The 12,753-nt window shown below is 46.0% G+C and overlaps 1 long non-coding RNA gene across 2 annotated transcripts in view; it reads right to left on the reverse strand.

Moving 5' to 3' along the window:
* LOC123750994 (uncharacterized) overlaps nt 1–12,753 on the reverse strand; it is a 33,366-nt gene that overhangs the window by 18,064 nt on the left and 2,549 nt on the right. For both annotated transcript variants that reach the window (XR_011225447.1, XR_006772060.2), the window contains one exon: nt 4,823–4,986. This is a non-coding gene — a long non-coding RNA (uncharacterized lncRNA). The remainder of the gene's footprint in view (nt 1–4,822; nt 4,987–12,753) is intronic.

Here is a 12,753-nt window from a genome sequence, read left to right on the forward strand (position 1 = left end):
CGAAACCCAGGTACAAGGAGATGGAACGTCTGCCGAACAGAAAAACTCCCCAAAGCATGCAAGCCCACCAGGAGTTCAGAAACGACAGGTCCGACGCGAGACATCGCAAGACCCCCCCAAAAAAAAACAACCGGCAGGGCAAGCTAGGAAACCAAAGAAGGCAGAAGGGTCGCCGCCAGAACAGTACCCGAACCAAGGGGTACGAACAACTGCAATAGACCGAGACAAAGAAGCACTTCACAGGACACAGGCTGACCAACGCCTAAGAACACACGCAGAACATCCCTGCTGCAGAGGAGGCAGGAAGAAAGAGCAGAAGCACCAAAACCCCAGGAGAACAACCAGGGGTGGACAATCAGGCAGGGACAGAAAAACCCCCACGCAATCCCCAGGCACAAAACGGCAGCAAAGTGCCACTCCACAACCGGACACAGGAACAAGGACACGCCATCGTGAAACACGGTACCAATGCACACGTGCAGCAGCAGCAACAGGCACCACTGCAACAAGCAACATGAAAATAGCAACACCCTTCTGCAAAGGCAGAGAACGGAGCAGGCAGACCCCAGACAGGGCCAACGGAGACACGACAAAACCCTGCAGGCCCAGAAACCTGCACCAGGCGACCGACGGCGGAGAAACCCCGCTCGATACCTGCTGGATGAGGTACTGGGAGCTCTTTCACACTTGAAGCCCGGCCCAAGGCCAGGCGAGACCGGCCAGAGGGTGGCCCACCAGGCAGCTGCTAGGAGCAGTCCACCGGCCCACATACCCCCACAACCAGGGCGGGCCAGAACAGCCATACGAAAACAGGCTAGTGCGCCCTGGAAGTCCACAGACGAACCAGCAAGAAAGCTTATGCTCGCAAGTAGGTCGTGTAACAAGCAGACCTCTGATGGTAATACAGTGTTCCCCAAATGTGCCAACAGCACCACTGCACTCCACTGGTACTATCCCGCAAGTTCTACCAGATAGGCGGGACCCAAGAGCCAGAGCTCAAAAACTTGCAAGCACAGCCAGGAGCCTACCAGGTGAGTACAGAACCAACCCTACAACCCCCACAACTCACAACAGTAAAAAAGGAGGGTCCCCTGAATGACTCCAGCATGGGTTGGACATGCACATGAGGGAGACAGGAAGGGTTGAAAAAGGGACAGTCACTGGTGTGCGAACGGTCTCAGTCGTACAAAAATATACCTAAATAAAGACAGGTATATAAACAACACTGCATCCAGTGCCCGGCCAAAAGACGCCAGACCGCAGAAACTCACCTGGCGAATGGTGGCACGAACTTGACACGACGCAACCGCGCCCAGAAGAACCTGGGAGCACCGCCAGGTGAAGACGCCAGAGCCGGACCCTGCCGGACCCGCAGGAGAGCAGGGAGAGGCGAAGGAGGCGGTCTACACCCATGACACATGGAAAACCGCGGTGGCCTCCCCACAACTGGGAACCAGGAAACCCCCGGCGCGAAGGGACACATACCGCAACCAGGGAGAAGAACGAGAGACGAAGCACTGTAGCAAAAAGGGCGCAAAACACCAGCACTGAAACACCGCCCAGACCAAAACAAACTCCACGGCGCATGCGCATAACACGCTGGCCGAACCGCACACCCTCTCTGTGGGAAGGCGCCAGCCAGGACTACTGCACGAGAAAAGTAGCCAAAAGAGGAAGCAGGAACAATAAAACCGGCCAAAGAAGCAAAGAGCCCAAAAAGGAACCCAACCGGACGACAAGCAGCCCAACCGGGCGACAAGCAGCCCAACCGGGCGACAAGCAGCCCAACCGGGCGACAAGCAGCCCAACCGGGCGATAAGCAGCCCAACCGGGCGACAAGCAGCCCAACCGGGCGACAAGCAGCCCAACCGGGCGACAAGCAGCCCAACAGAGCGACAAGCAGCCCAATAGGGCGACAAGCAGCCCAACAGGGCGAGAAGCAGCCCAACAGGGCGACAAGCAGCCCAACAGGGCGACAAGCAGCCCAACAGGGCGACAAGCAGCCCAACAGGGCGACAAGCAGCCCAACAGGGCGACAAGCAGCCCAACAGAGCGACAAGTAGCCCAACAGAGCGACAAGTAGCCCAACAGAGCGACAAGTAGCCCAACAGAGCGACAAGTAGCCCAACTGAGCGACAAGAAGCCCAACAGGGCAACAAGGACGAGGAGCCGACAGACGTTCCAATAATGCGGGAAGTAGCGAAAAACCTTCCCGTACCCTCGAGAACACAGAAGCCAACACTAGTCCCGAAGGCACACGAAGGCGCACCCGAGATCAGAAGTCACGCAGAACCCCATCGAACGGGGAAACATGACGAAAACACCGTCCCAAAAAGGGGTGGGAGGAAACATCCACCCACAGGACGGAACCAACCGACTCAAAGGCCAAGGAACTGAGCCCGGGGAGGGGCCGACGCCCAACAGCACGTACGGCGAGTGGGGAGGAAAGACCCCACTCCGCGTAACCACAAGCCCTGCCTAGAGGGGGATAAAAACCCCCACGGGGCCCAACGGGGCCAAGGCCCCCCAAGTCAGCCCCTCCCCAGCCCCGGGAACCTACACGACAGGCCCCGGGGCCGAGCCGTTCCCCCAAAGCCCCGGTCGTACCAGAAAACCGGGGCAGCCGTGAAAAACACTAAGGAAGGGAGCCCACTGGCAGACTCATACAACATGGCTGGAGGAACAGGCTCAAATGCCCCCATCACTACCCCGGAAGGGGAATTCCCCGAGACTGCCCGAGTCTCAACACCATCAAAAACCCTGCCCCGAACCTACAGACGGTAAGGAGCCGGATGCAGGCAGGAAGGGTGAACCAGGGGAAAGACAAGGGGGCGTGGATAGAACCGAAGCAACCAACACCCCCCCAAGTCCCAAAACGAACTACAACGGGGCAGCCCCAGGGCTCCCGGGGAGGAACCACGAGAACGTTGCCACCACCAAGGCTCAAGTGCAACGCCCCTGCTGCCCGCACCCGCTTTGTCAGCACAACCGGGTAACCGAGCCCCAACGAGCAACCAAACTCGCAGGACTCCGGGTCGAAGGTGTCACCGACCCCACAGGCAGCAGACGGAGGATCAAAACAGAGAGTCACCCAGAGACAAAGGGTGAGAGCAACCCTCAAACTCGCTGGAAGCGAGGGGGGGACTCTGGGGTCACATCCATCGGACCCGCGCGCCCCCAGGGGTTTCCCAGGGTCCCGAGCGTTTACTATAAGAGGACTCGCGCTCAGGTAATCCCAGGCAGGGTACTGCTAACCGGCACCCAAAGCTACCAAACAACTTTCTAAGAGCTGAACCCCCGGGACGTGTACACTCACGGGGACCTAGGAGGGGGTACCACCCGAAAATACACAGAACACAAGGGACACAAGGGGCAAGAACGAAGGCAGACCCCCCCCCCCCACCAGGTAGATAAACAAAAAGAAAAAGAAAACCCCGCAAGAGGACAGCGTACCCAAGCGGAACAGAGCCGGCCGCTATGATTGGTAAAGACAAGCTGCACAGTACCCCGTGCCCCACCAGTGCAAAAACTGCCCCTTACTCTAAGGCGAACAAGGGAGACAGAACACCCGAGCACACAAAGAGCGGCCGAAAACCAAGCAGTAAACGGCCAAGCAGGGGCAGGACCCAAGGAACTTGTGGAAGGAGGCCCCAAGCCCCAAGGGCAGTACTTACAGGGCACCTAGGGAAGGGAACTCTAGGCGCATGCAGCCCGAGTACTGGAGAAACACTCCCGGCTCACACACCACCTAGAAAACAGACACCACACTCTAGGTTACAGTGCTGAAACAACCACTGGAGCCGGAGCACATAACCGGTGCCTATAGCATCAGCCGAAGAACTGATGGGTGGATAGCCGGCGTGGGAGGCCTGGGGCTCCCCCTTCCCCCTCCCGGGGAGGGGAGAGCTGCGCAGACAGCGGCGCGGTGACGTATGACGTCATGCTAGTTTCCTTGTTTTCTGTTGAAGAGTTCTATCCACTAGTTCGGCTTTAGGTAGCAATTTTCACCAGAATAGGGGTTTGTTTTGGAATGCTTACCTTTCTGGATGCTTGACCCGGTCGATGGCAGACATAGAATGCTTCCAACCACACGGGGGTTTCTATAGGCCATTGCTCCCCTTGCCTCTCTGAGGGGGCCAGGTTCTGGCTCGTGGTCCCCGGTAGGCCCTAGCACTCCATACACATGACTGATGCCAAAGTCTGACATTAGCATATCAGCCGGTAAAGCTCCGGGGAGCCGACGGGGCTCCCCCCAGAAAGACGTGGTATTCATAGTGTTGTGAGGCATGGTGAGGGTGCCAGCTCAGACAAAGTAGGGGCTGAAAGATTTGTTCGTGATTTTAAAGATTTTGTAGATACTGTATTGATGGATATATTCCACAACAAGTGTTTAATTGTGAGGAGACATGGCTATTCTGGAAAAAATTGCAGAAGAGGACATACATTACCCAAGAGGAGACGTCACTGCCCGGACACAAGCTAACTTGGGCTAACTTGTGTCAGGATAGGCTAACTCTTGTGCTGTGTGGCGATTTGAAAATTAAACCCTTGCTCGTGTATCATTCCGAAAATCCAAGAGTTTTAAAAAATCTATAACGTGCAGAAAAACTGTGATGTAGAGTGGTTTGCCCTGCCATCAAAAAATATCTGCAAGAGAAAAGTTTGACACTAAAGGGCCTGCTTCTCGACAATGCTCCTGCTCATCCTCCAGACTTGGAGGGTGCATTGTTGGGGCCACTTTTTTTTTTTAGGGATATTCCTGCATGGGCCGTAAGTTTCTGGCTAATGAACCAATGACATGAAGGAGGAGTTTTCAACCTACCTTGTGTTAGGTGTGCAGGGGTCAATAGGCTGAACATAATGTCAGGAGCAAAGGGGGGCGTTTGCCTCTTCAAATACAATTGTGACCATCTTCATCTCTTCGAACTATCCTAAATGCTCTCTTCACCTGTCTGACCAAATTGGGTGTCCAGACCACCTTTGAATCTGAAATTGTAAAATTAATAGTGATTTCAGAATATTCAGTCCATTTATACTAACAAAATTATATACAGTATACTGTAATTGAAATTTTACAGAATGATAAAGGCAATTTAGTAACTTTGTTAAAATGCACATGGGGGAAATACATGAAAATAGGTTAATATGGTTTGTAAGGTTGATGGGAAATGTTTATTACTTTTATGATTTAAAAGATGTATAGCCCTGATACTCCATCCTGGGTGCATTCCACCAGGTAATGACCACAGCAAAAGTTTTCTACGAGGCTCTATTGTCACACAAACTTTTCACATTTTCAAACTTGATTCATCTTTTTCCCCCTCGTTCCAGGGGTTTTCTTTAAAAGGTCTTCATGCAAATGCCTTGGTTTCTCACAAATGATGGCCTCTGAAATGCTATCACCTGCTAACTCCTTGTTGTGTATCCAAATTAATAAAAACTTTTTAACATCCTCAAGTGTTTGTGTTCTTTGTTTCGGGATTGTTGATATGCCTTTTGCCACTTTAATGCTCATAATGTCCTTTTTCTTAGCAAGTATAGTGCATATTGTTGACATAGATTTGTTGTACTGCCTAGCTAGTTCAACAACCTGTGCACCATTTTGGTGTTTATGAATGCTCTCTTCTTTTTCCTCTATGGTCATTCTCACATGTGTTTTCTTGGCTTGAACCTTACCACTGGCTTTCTTGGGACTCATGGCAAGATATATCATAACAAATTTTATGTTCAAATAGCCAAAAATCCCAAAACAAATGTAATGCTTTACAAAGAATTCAGGCGCGATACTTACTAGGCAGGAGACACTGGTAAACTGAGGCGCGATCACCATGCCACCACGCGATAGGTCAGCCCATACGTATATCAACAAACTCCTTTCCTGAGGCAAAGTTTGTAACCCGATTCAAATTTTTCGAAGAAATTAGGCTCGTAACCCGAAAAGTTCATAAATATTCATTCGTAAGCCGAGGTGTCACTATATATAACTAAAAAATTAAACTCAGGATTACTTTCAACCCCCACCCGTTTTGCTCTACTCCATCGCCACCTACCTTCACCCCCCTCTATGATGTACTCTTCCATAGACACCTACCTTTGCCCCCCTCCTCCCCTCTACTCCTCCATCATCACCTACCTTCACACCCCCTCCCTTCTCCTCCTCCATCGTCACCTACTTTCACCCCCCCCCTCCGCTCTACTCCTCCAGGGTCGCAGACAATTTCACGAGCGTGAGAACTACGAGTTCTCTAACCACTCTCACACTCCTACTCTCTCACCAGTGAGGGGGAGGGAAGGAGGGAGGAAATGAAGGAAGAAAGGTGGGGAAGAGAGAATAGGCAGGGGGGAGGAGGGCCTAGATACATTTCTTCCATATAGATAGGTAGACTGAGGGAGAGCTGCTTGCCAAGAGCCCTATCAGACAGGCTTCCTATTCCTCAACCCTCCCTAATATGCCACATCCTGGTCAGGACAACTTGCTCGATTGTTATTCTTGGTGTGACTCGAGAACTGACCTCGAGGCGGGGCATGGGCATGGATTATCTCCCTGGGGCACGCACCTCCCTGCCCCAGCTCTCTCTCTCTCTCTCACATAATCTATCAAGGGTCTAACATGAGGTCATTGTGCCTACCAGAAGTGCATATGTTCAAGGCTGGCCACCTGTCTGGACCATTCAAATGTATAAACACGTAATTAGTCTATTAAAATTATATATAATGCTACAATTATAAATTAATTTGTTCATGGTCATTCGTTTATCAGTATTTTAATATGAGGTATATATACGCATGTATGTATACGTTGACGTACACATATATGATTATGTGTATGGAATGATTATGATTATGTGTAATCATATATGATTATATCTAATGGAATGCATTAGTAAGTGATGTGGTGGAGGCTGACTCCATACACAGGTTCAAGTGTAGATATTATAGAGCCCAATAGGCTCAGAAACCTGTACACCTGTTGATTGACGGTTGAGAGGTGGAACTAAAGAGCCAGAGCTCAACCCCAGCAAGCACAATTAGGCGAGTATATGAACGAATGCACATGTACACTTTCAAATGAATTAAGATACCTTGAGATACACAATGACTTAGTTTAAATAGTTTAAACACATTATGGTACTGATTTTGACATGCTGATGTCTGGAAGGGAGAGGGGGTGTGGGGGGTTATTGTCTGAGGTGGAGGACCAGAGGAGGGGGTCAGTGGAAGGATGGTGGCTGGAGGGATGCCATTGTTCTAATGGTTATGAAAACAATTATTGATGGCAGGAATTCAGTGGGTGTGTACTTCACCCGCACCATCACCATACTCAGTCTCACATACAACCAAAGTGTACTTAAGCTCTGCCTTTCCTTTCCAAAGGTGTTTATTTTTATTTTTATTTTATTTTTTTATTTTATTTTTTTTGTTTGTTTGTCATCTTTGCCTGTTTTATACTCTTAATTATTTGTTCTTAGTTAATCCCCTTGTCACTAAACCTAGGGCTTTTTATTACCCTGTTAATTAACCATTACTAAGCTAATTATCTTCAAGATCATTTTTTTTATGATTATTATTTTTCTTATTATTTTTTATTTTACATTTATATTGTCAGTCTCTACTGATTTTTTGTTTTTTATTTTGTGTAACTTCTGTGTCCTCCCTGGCTATCTATTGGATCTTTATTTTACTTCTAAATTGTTACTATTTTATTGTATTTGCTTTTATTCTTGTGTTTTGCTTTATCGTGTATCTTGTATCGTGATCCCTCTGCATCTCTATGCACACTGATATTGATCTTGATCAAAATCTTCTGTCTCATATCTACACCAACCAGCACATTGATCATCATTATTGCAAGTATTTCACAGCACACCAGGCTAAAAACAAACTTCAAAATAGCACCTGTCTATCAGTTTATAACCAAAATATTAGATCACTTGGTAAACATTTTGACGATTTAAATGCATTACTCACAGCAATAGGTACTAACCTATCGTTCATTATTTTAACAGAAACTTGGCTAAATAAAGACTATACCCAACTCTACAACTTAGCTGGTTATAAAGCCATTCATAACTGTAGGCCTAATAAAAAAGGTGGTGGCACAGCTATATATTACCGAGATACATTTATCTGCAACAGTGTTATTAGTGACAGAGATGACTACTGTGAATATACTTTTGCTCAGTTTACAATTAAATCCCTTAAATCCTCTTTGACTATTGGATCCATCTATAGATTTCCCAATACTAACATAGCTTCTTTCTCAGACAACCTAAGGAATCTTATTATAAACAACAATCTCAACAAAAACCACATCATTCTGGGAGGAGACTTTAATATTGACCTGGGTCAACAAAATTGCTCTCAAGTTGACTATTTCCTTAACAGCATGAACTCCTGTATGCTAATCCCCACTATCACCAAACCTACCCGAGTCACTCAAACATCAGCCACTACCTTGGATCACATATGGACAAACATAACAGCTTCCCTTGTATCTGGTATAATCTACGACAGAACAACTGACCACTATCCTACCTTTCTCATAGCGAACATGGACATAACACCACCAAAAAGCAAGAAACTTTCATTTAGGCTACACAGTGAATCAGCTTTAGACAATCTTACAGGGGCACTTTACAATATTAACTGGGATTCTGAATTCAATAATACCCATGATATAAATTCATTAGCTAACCTCTTCCTCTCCAAAACTCTAAGCCTCTACAACCTTCATTGTCCCCTTCTTACCAAGCAAGTAACTGACAAAAGATTAAACAATCCATGGCTCACAAGTGGCATTCTCAACTTAATCAACAAGAAACATGAATATGAAAAGAAAGTTAGGATTGGCCTAGTTTCAAAGGAAGTAGCTAAAAGGTACTCATCAATGCTTACCAGTATCATAAGAAAGGCAAAACTTGCATATTATGTGAATAGATTCAATGAAGCAAAAGGCAACATGAAAAGCACTTGGAAAACTATCTCTAGTATCCTAGGAACTAAACAACACTCACATAACCAAATAAAACTCTACAAGGATGGGGATATACCGTCAACTGATTTAGAAATGGCAAATGAATTTAATAGTTTCTTTTCATCGGTTGGTGCTAATCTTGCCAGTAAAATCCCACAGACTCAGACACATATTAACACATATCTCTCAGGCAGCTATCCAAACTCTCTTCTCCTTTCACCAATCAGCCCAGCAGATGTTGTGTCCATCATACATTCTCTAAAAACCAAGGCAGGGAACACCAGTGAAATTCCGTCCATTGTGTACAAGAGAGCCTCCCATGCCCTTGCCCCACCCATAACACTACTGTTAAACAAATCTATAGAGTGTCACACCTTCCCTGATATCCTCAAAAAAGCAAGAGTAACGCCAGTCCATAAAGGAGGCAATCCGGCGGACATAAACAATTATAGACCAATATCAAATCTACCCATTCTATCAAAAATATTTGAAAAAATTATTTACAAACAGCTCTATTCCTACCTCGTAAAATTCGACATACTCAGCCCCTGCCAGTTTGGCTTCCGGTCCCAAAAGAGCACCAACAATGCAATCATTAGTCTCCTTGACATTATCTACTCAGCCCTTGACAAAAATGAGTTTCCGATTGGACTCTTCATTGACCTAAGAAAAGCCTTTGATACTGTTAATCACAACTACCTCTTACTTAAACTCCAGCATTATGGAATCCGAGGCCTTGCCCTTGACTACATCCGATCCTATCTTAGTGACAGACACCAATATGTAACCATCAATGATACAACTTCTTCCACTCTACCAATTACCGTTGGAGTGCCACAGGGCAGCATCTTAGGACCTCTTCTATTTCTTATATATATAAACGATCTGCCTAATGTTTCTAATATTATCAAACCTATATTGTTTGCTGACAATACTACCCTTATCTATTCAGACCTCAACCCACATACACTAAATAATGTTGTGAATAATGAATTAAAAAAAGTCCACTTATGGATGTCAACGAACAAACTAACATTAAACATCGAAAAGACTTACTACATCTTATTTGGTAGCAAATCATCAAATGCAATTCAGCTACAGATAGACAACATTAACATCAGTAATAAAAATAATGGCAAGTTTCTTGGCCTATTCCTAGACAAGAGACTCAACTTCAGCACCCACATTCAACACATAACTAAGAAAGTCTCTAAGACAGTTGGTATACTCTCCAAAATCAGATATTATGTTCCTATCTCTGCTCTCCTCTCACTATATTATGCACTAATCTACCCTTATCTTAATTATGGTATCTGTGCATGGGGGTCTACCACTGCAAACCACCTTAAGCCCATCATCACACAGCAAAAATCTGCTATCAGAATAATAACTAACTCTGCTTTCAGACAACACTCAGCTCCCTTGTTTAAATCCCTAAACTTGCTAAATATTAACTCCCTCCACACATTCTCTTGTGTCAACTACATTTACAAAACCCTGTTCTTAAATGCAAACCATGCTCTGAAACTCTCCCTGGACAGATGTAATAGGACCCATTATCACCACACCAGAAATAAATATCTCTTTGATATCCCCAGGGTCAAACTTAATCTGTGTAAACACTCTATGCAAATTAAGGGACCTAGTCTATGGAACTCACTCCCTAGTGAATTGAAAAACTGTAAAACTTTTGCCTTATTTAAAAGCAAAACCAAAAAGTACCTAACTTCATCTTCTTAGTTTCCTACACTGAGCTTTAAATTTGCTCTGTACCTAGTGTTACCCAATCTCCTAATTTTTATGTAATATCAAACAACCTTATCATTGTGTTCATTGCTGTCTTCTTTTATGTGCTAGCCATATGCTGTATTGTGACTACCAATTTTTGTCCACTACCATTCAAGCTGTCATTGCAATCAATCTTATATTGTTTCTGCTGTATTGTGCCTACCAATTTGTTGTCAACTACCATTCAAGCTGCCATTGCAATCAATCTTAGCTACCTATGTGCTTTAATATACTGTACCTACAATTTTCTCTCATCTTTTTTTTTTCCATTTCATGTAATCTGTTATCATTTTTTTGTCTATAAATTTTGCAAGTATTTACCTCCTTAAAATTTTCTTAGATTAAGGACCTGCCCGAAATGCTGCGCGTGCTAGTGGCTTTACAAGACTGTAATTACCATATTTGTATCCTCACATTCCTTATGTACATTCTTGTATATGCATAAATAAAATAAAATAAAAAATAAAAATACTGTGCCCTGCTACAACCCCCCCCCCACTCCACCCATGCTGTGTGGGGCGTATTACACATTATGGGATAACCGACTGTCTGTCCATTCCTGTCTGCTCGTTATGCTGCCCTTCCTTTTGAAAATTGTCTGCTTTATCGACTTCCTTCAAGACCACACGTTAGCCTCTTATCACGCCCTCTTACCACTCTCAGGGAGCCGGCTCGTCTATACAATAGTTACCACTCAGTCCCCAAGGTACTCACCTAGTTGTACTCACCTAGTTGTGTTTGCGGGGGTTGAGCTCTGGCTCTTTGGTCCCGCCTCTCAACCGTCAATCAACAGGTGTACAGATTCCTGAGCCTATCGGGCTCTGTCATATCTACACTTGAAACTGTGTATGGAGTCAGCCTCCACCACATCACTTCCTAATGCATTCCATTTGTCAACCACTCTGACACTAAAAAAGTTCTTTCTAATATCTCTGTGGCTCATTTGGGCACTCAGTTTCCACCTGTGTCCCCTAGTACGTGTACCCCTTGTGTTAAATAGACTGTCTTTATCTACCCTATCAATCCCCTTCAGAATCTTGAATGTGGTGATCATGTCCCCCCTAACTCTTCTGTCTTCCAGCGAAGTGAGGTTTAATTCCCGTAGTCTCTCCTCGTAGCTCATACCTCTCAGCTCGGGTACTAGTCTGGTGGCAAACCTTTGAACCTTTTCCAGTTTAGTCTTATCCTTGACTAGATATGGACTCCATGCTGGGGCTGCATACTCCAGGATTGGCCTGACATATGTGGTATACAAAGTTCTGAATGATTCTTTACACAAGTTTCTGAATGCCGTTCGTATGTTGGCCAGCCTGGCATATGCCGCTGATGTTATCCGCTTGATATGTGCTGCAGGAGACAGGTCTGGCGTGATATCAACCCCCAAGTCTTTTTCCTTCTCTGACTCCTGAAGAATTTCCTCTCCCAGATGATACCTTGTATCTGGCCTCCTGCTCCCTACACCTATCTTCATTACATTACATTTGGTTGGGTTAAACTCTAACAACCATTTGTTCGACCATTCCTTCAGCTTGTCTAGGTCTTCTTGAAGCCTCAAACAGTCCTCTTCTGTTTTAATCCTTCTCATAATTTTAGCATCGTCCGCAAACATTGAGAGAAATGAATCGATACCCTCCGGGAGATCATTTACATATATCAGAAACAAGATAGGACCGAGTACAGAGCCCTGTGGGACTCCACTGGTGACTTCACGCCAATCGGAGGTCTCACCCCTCACCGTAACTCTCTGCTTCCTATTGCTTAGATACTCCCTTATCCACTGGAGCACCTTACCAGCTACACCTGCCTGTCTCTCCAGCTTATGTACCAGCCTCTTATGCGGTACTGTGTCAAAGGCTTTCCGACAATCCAAGAAAATGCAGTCCGCCCAGCCCTCTCTTTCTTGCTTAATCTGTGTCACCTGATCGTAGAATTCTATCAAGCCTGTAAGGCAAGATTTACCCTCCCTGAATCCATGTTGGCGATTTGTCACG

Source organism: Procambarus clarkii, chromosome 84, assembly GCF_040958095.1.
Source record: "Procambarus clarkii isolate CNS0578487 chromosome 84, FALCON_Pclarkii_2.0, whole genome shotgun sequence".
NCBI lineage: Eukaryota > Metazoa > Arthropoda > Malacostraca > Decapoda > Cambaridae > Procambarus > Procambarus clarkii.